At 44.7% G+C, this 5,717-nt stretch overlaps 1 pseudogene; it reads left to right on the top strand.

Annotated features, from left to right (window-relative positions):
• The first annotated feature begins 472 nt into the window (after window positions 1–472).
• LOC129695899 (toll-like receptor 7) lies at window positions 473–4,640 on the top strand (annotated as a pseudogene).
• The last annotated feature ends 1,077 nt before the right edge of the window (window positions 4,641–5,717 follow it).

The following is a 5,717-nucleotide window of genomic DNA, read 5'->3' as shown; positions in this document are numbered from 1 at the left end:
TTCGTGGATTACAACTCCGCCTACAACACCATAATATTCTCTAAGCTCATTGCTAATCTTCTGGACCTCAGCCTTGGGGCCTCCATCTGCAACTAGCTTCTGTGCTTCCTGACTGCCAGACCTCAATTAATTAGAATTGGTCGTAACGTTTCCACCACCTTATCCCTCAACACGAGTGCTCCTCAGGGTTGTGTGTTCAACCACTTGCACTACTCCCTGAACACCCATGACTGTAGCCACGTACAACAGCAATGCAGCCTTGAAGTTTGTCGATTATATCACTGTTGTGTCAGCTGGATTAACAAAGCTGATACAGGAAAGCGATTGAGAACCTTGTGTCCTAGAGTCAGGACGACAACCTATCCATTAACGTCAGCAAAGCGAAAGAGTTAGTTGTTACTAAAACAAGCCAGGGGATGAACACAACCATGTTTCTTATCATCGGACCACGCAGCAGAAGGATCATCAGACCATGCGGCAGAAAGACAGAAGCAGGGCTGGCTCGCCCACCACGGAACCGGGAAACCCGCCTGCGGATTCAGGCCACCCCGCTCTTACAAGAGAACCAGAGAGGAGGGTGGAGGGAGTCAGCACTGGCACACGCAAGAACAAAAGGCTGGTAAGAAGAACTGGTGCCTTATCTTCTGCATCCTCAAGGTCGGCTGCAATAGGCGCCCCCAGGTCACAAAAGGTGAAAGGTGGCCAGGCGAGGGGAGGAACGATGGTTCACTGGATCGAGGTGACCAGTACAATGGGCCTTTATGGCCATCTGTAACTTGGACTGTAAAATGGTGTTAAAACCTGCCAACTATTAGATATGGTCTTAGTTGGCTATTTCTATACACTATGTACTTAATCTGGGATTGTATTTATGTATAGTAATAATTTACCTCAACTGAACAAAAAAGGAACCATTGAACAGCGACGTTGAGATGTTTGACATCTTCATGTTCCTAGGCATCAATATCACAAGCTACATAACCTGATCTCTTCACACTGATGCAATGATCAAGAAAGCAATACAACATACATACTTTCTTAGAAGTCTGAGAATATTCAACATGGCCACAAGGATTCTCTCGAACTTCTTAGATCATCCATACAAACTATTCTGTTGGGATGCATCTCAGGCTGGTACAGTAACTGCTCTGAAGCTGCAGAGAGTAATGATCACAGTCGAGCCCATCACAGGCTCATCATTTCTTTCCATCTGCTCCACCTTCAGTATAGTCAAGGATGCCTGCCCCCCTGGACATTTGATATTCTCTCTTCTTTTTTCCAGGAGCTTGAAAGCTCAGACATCCAGACTTAAGAATACTTTCTTCTCCATTGATATCAAGCACAGTAGACCAACTGCCTTACAGCGCCAGAGACCCGGGTTCGATTCTGACTACAGGTGCTTGGCTGTACGGAGCTTTTTCGTTCTCCCTGTGACCTGTGGGGTTTTCTCCAAGATCTTCGGTTTCCTCCCACATTCCAAAGTAGGTTAATTGGCTTGGTAGAAATGTAAAAATTGTCCCTGGTGTGTGTAGGATAATGTGAATGAGTGGGATTTGCTGGTCGGTGCGGACTTGGTGGGCCGAAGGGCCTGTTTCCGCACTGTATCTCTAATCTAAACTAACCTGAACCAGTCACCTCCTTCACACTCCTTTCCCAGAGGTGCTGCCACGAACTGTTGCTCTTAACTCTACCTCATTCAGTTGCTCATTATTGTACGTTAATATTTTTTGTACTACTTCATTTTTTTTCAAACTGCAGTCTTTACACTTGTCATTGTGTATATTGTGTAATTTATCATACTGTGTATATACTGTTTACTCTGTGAGCTTCATGTGAACAAGGAATCTCATTGCATACTGGTACATATGACAATAAACTAAACTAAACTGAACTGAATGTGAATCTCACAGATCAAAGCTAAGAGGACCTGAAATGCCAGCAGCTTTAGCAATGATCAGGTATACAGAGAATCACCCATAAACAAGCAGTAAGTTATTTTTGTTTGATAATCAGAGATCGAGCATCTTTCTGAGAAGGTGGACTTCAGTGAATAATGACACCAGGCTTGGAGACAGCCTGGAGTGTTACAATCACAAAAAAACATGAAATTTGAAGTGAAGCCTGGAAAAGCAAAGTTCCTTAACACACGTGAAGTGCAGCTAAGATCAACTATCAACCCTACTCTTTCCCCTGCTGATCTATCTGTCCATTGTCGATCAGAATTATCTGAGGGCCGGTAAGATAAATGTACTGAAGTGAATCAGGAGACCTGTGTTTGGCAAGTTGTGTCATTGAAGCCTCATTTCACCTGCAGCCTAACTTCAGGTGAGCCTAAAACCCCTGTCTCACCCCTGTCTCACGGTGCGAGTCGACCATGAGTGACCCCGAGTTTAAAACAAATTAAACTCGTGGTAATCATGTACAATTAACGTAGCGGGAATGTCGGAACTTGTGGACGCAACTTAGCACCTCGTGGCGCAAACGGCAGGTACCCGGGAAACTTGTTAACTCTTCAAAAATTTTAAACATGTTTAATGATTTCCATGAGTCAAATTTACACTTGAAGTTAAAATTTGAAACATTTAAACTCGTTGTAAGAACATAGTGGCCCGTGAGGTTACCGTAGTGACTCTTGAGTTTGCCATGGGTTTGGCCTGAGTGCCAGAAGTGAAATGTTGAAGATTAGTCAGATCTTAATGGAAAATGAATGAATGGATGGATGGATAGGGGTCTGAAATTAACTTGGATACTTTCGATGGGAGAGAGCCGCCGATGAAGCTGAAGGTACTGAGCGAAGATGGGGGCTCAAGCATTGATGGGAAGGGTTAACACCGGGTGGGACGCGTGAAAAGTGACCATACTGAGGGAATTCTCATGTGGGGCTCCAGCGAGGAGACATTTCTTCAGATATGATTTGACAAGGTGAGGTGACATTATAAGCCATGGGATATAGACACAAAATGCTGGAGTAACTCAGCGGGGCAGACAGCATCTCTGGAGAAAAGGAATTGGTGACGTTTAGGGTCGAGACCCTTCTTCAGACTGGTTTTGTGCTGTGCTGTTGCCGTATCTCTGGAGAGAAGCAGAGAGAAACGTGAGTTCTACATAGTTCTATACAGAGGAATCGTGCGTGCCCTTTGCAAGTTTTCGCTCTCGAACACAGGTAGCAGCGGATTATTAGGGGAAGAAACTCGCGTTCATGCCGCACGACGTATTTGACCACCTGCCCCCGCTACTCAAGGAGCTTGTGCTGAGCGGTAACCAGCTGTGGAGCTTCAACTGGGGCAGGCTTTACCTGCTAGGCTGGTTGGAACTGCTAGACCTCAGTAGCAACCTGTTTACCGCGGTGCCTCGCATGCTGTCCAACTGCACCCAGACCCTCCGTCTTCAACCTCACCCGCAACCAGATCTCCAAGCTGACCAAGGACTTCCTGCGGGACGTGACCTCCCTGCAGTACCTGGATCTCAGCTACAACAACCTGAAGACCATCCAGGCCTCCAGTTTCCCGGACAGCGCCATCAAACACCTTCGGGAGCTGCGGCTAAGCGGCAACCACTTTCTCTGCACCTGCGATGCCAGGTGGTTCGTGTGGTGGATCAATCAGACCACGGTCTACATCCCTCGCCTGGTCACCGATGTCACCTGCACCTCCCCCAAAGCCCACCGTGGCCACAGCATCGTCATGGTAGACTGGCACTCCTGCGAGTTGGACTACCTGGGCATTACCCTCTACACTTTCTCCACCTTGACCACCTTCTTGCTCCTCTATTTGACACTTAAAAAACAGGCCTTCATTCACGGTGGTGCAGCTGCCTGACACCGAATGCAGCATCGGACACCCGGGTTCGAGTTCTGCGTGGGTTTTCTCCGAGATCCCCCCACACTCAAAAGACGTACAGATGTGTAGGTTAATTGGTTTGGTGAATGTAAAAATGTCCATAGTGGGTGTAGGAAGGTGTTAGTGTGCGGGGATCGCTGGTCGGATGGACGCGGTGGTCCGAAGGGCCTGTTTCCTCTCTGTATCTCTAAACTAAACTAACAGGGAAGAACACTGGACCTTCTTGGTCAGTTTATTATTTTACACTTATATACATTACACAGATCACGGAGTGTGAAATAAAGTTGGCAAGCCGAGGTCATGCAAGAAACGGAGGAAAATGGGAGACGATTTTATTCAGCAACTCCGTTCTGGCAGAACATCTATCCTGTGTTAAGAAGCCTAATTTTCAGGGGATTTAAATCTTGAGTTCAACTTCTACCTGAATTTAATCGATTTACAAAAGCTTTGAAGTTCTCCCTGCGGTCCGTTTCTTAAACATCTTTACGTTTTGCGTTTTTTTTGACAGCCAAGTACTTTAAATGCCATTTATTGCATTGTAGCAATGATAGGCAACGATTTGATAAAAGCGGTTAATTACATGACAAGAGAAGCATGCGGCTACATAATAGACACGGAGAAGCTGATCGTCGGGGAAGTTCTGTCCATGGTCATGGGAGGCTTTTTATAGTAAAAAAACTGCATGTCATTTTTATCCACGTGATGATTTTTCCACACGTCGGTAGTCGTTGTTGGCTCAAGAGTAACTCGGGAGAGGAACTTGGTACATCGCAGAAATGAGAAGTAAACGGCAAATTTAGACATACACGTGGGAACTCGTTTAAACTCGTGAACATAAACTTGGAATCTCGTAGATAACCACGAGTTTGATTTTTTCTTTCACTCGGGATCACTCGTGGATGGACTTGCACCGTGAGACAGGGGCTTTATCGTCCAGATAACAATCTTCACAGTGTCAATTATGTGGACAAAATCAACTTCAGCCACACGACCGTCATTAACCATCTCTTTATTTAGTTGCTTTCGAATGCATGTCACATAAAGTTTAATTTTTACTCTCTCATTATATGACTGGCTGCCTCTTAAACCCCTTTCTACAAGTTGCTTCAAAATCACATATCCTCTCTTGTAATTTGCTTTGCTCTTTCACTCGGATACAAGATTCATGTTGACAAAAATTAAAAGGTCTTGAAGGATCAAAGCCCTCTGAATTTCATTGATCATATCAAATGCATGCAAAGTTTGATTGGAGCTGTTATCAGTCTCAGTCGTACTGACTGTGCACCACAGCGGGAAGTACTTGGAAATCTAAATCAAATGGTGTTAAAAAAAAAAGCGAAGTGTCACATTATTTCAGTGCTGTTAAAGCTGATATATCATTTCTATGAAGAAGAATATATGCCTGTGCCCTTATTACAGTGAAATCTTGTTATTTGACCTTTAAGATCATGATGGTGTCAATTCTTCTATCTTCCTGCCGGTGCGAGCATTGCTTTGGTTTACTGTGCTGTTAAACAATAAAGGCAATCTGTAACTTGCTTCTTCTATGGAGTTGGATTGATGGTTTCACAGTGTGACATCTAGGGTTGAATTCTCACTGCAATCGGATGAAGGATTAGGAAAGTTAATCTAAATTTAAAAAAGCAAAAATACCACTGACGTTAGATTAAAACAAAGGCGGTGGGGAAAGAAACACGCGGCAGCGATAAGTCGGCACCCATCAAGGCATAGGGCAAGTTGACATTTATGGAGCAGTGACTTTGGAAAGGTGACTTTGTTAAAGGTGAAATTGTGCCTGAAATATTAACGTGTCTCCCTCAAACCTGTCTGCTGTGCATCTAATTCATGATGTGATATCAAAACGGACCTGGAGCACTG

This window comes from Leucoraja erinacea, chromosome 1 (genome assembly GCF_028641065.1).
Source record: "Leucoraja erinacea ecotype New England chromosome 1, Leri_hhj_1, whole genome shotgun sequence".
Lineage (NCBI taxonomy): Eukaryota > Metazoa > Chordata > Chondrichthyes > Rajiformes > Rajidae > Leucoraja > Leucoraja erinaceus.
The sequence above is the reverse complement of the archived record's forward strand: the minus strand, read 5'-3'. Positions and strand labels throughout refer to the sequence as shown.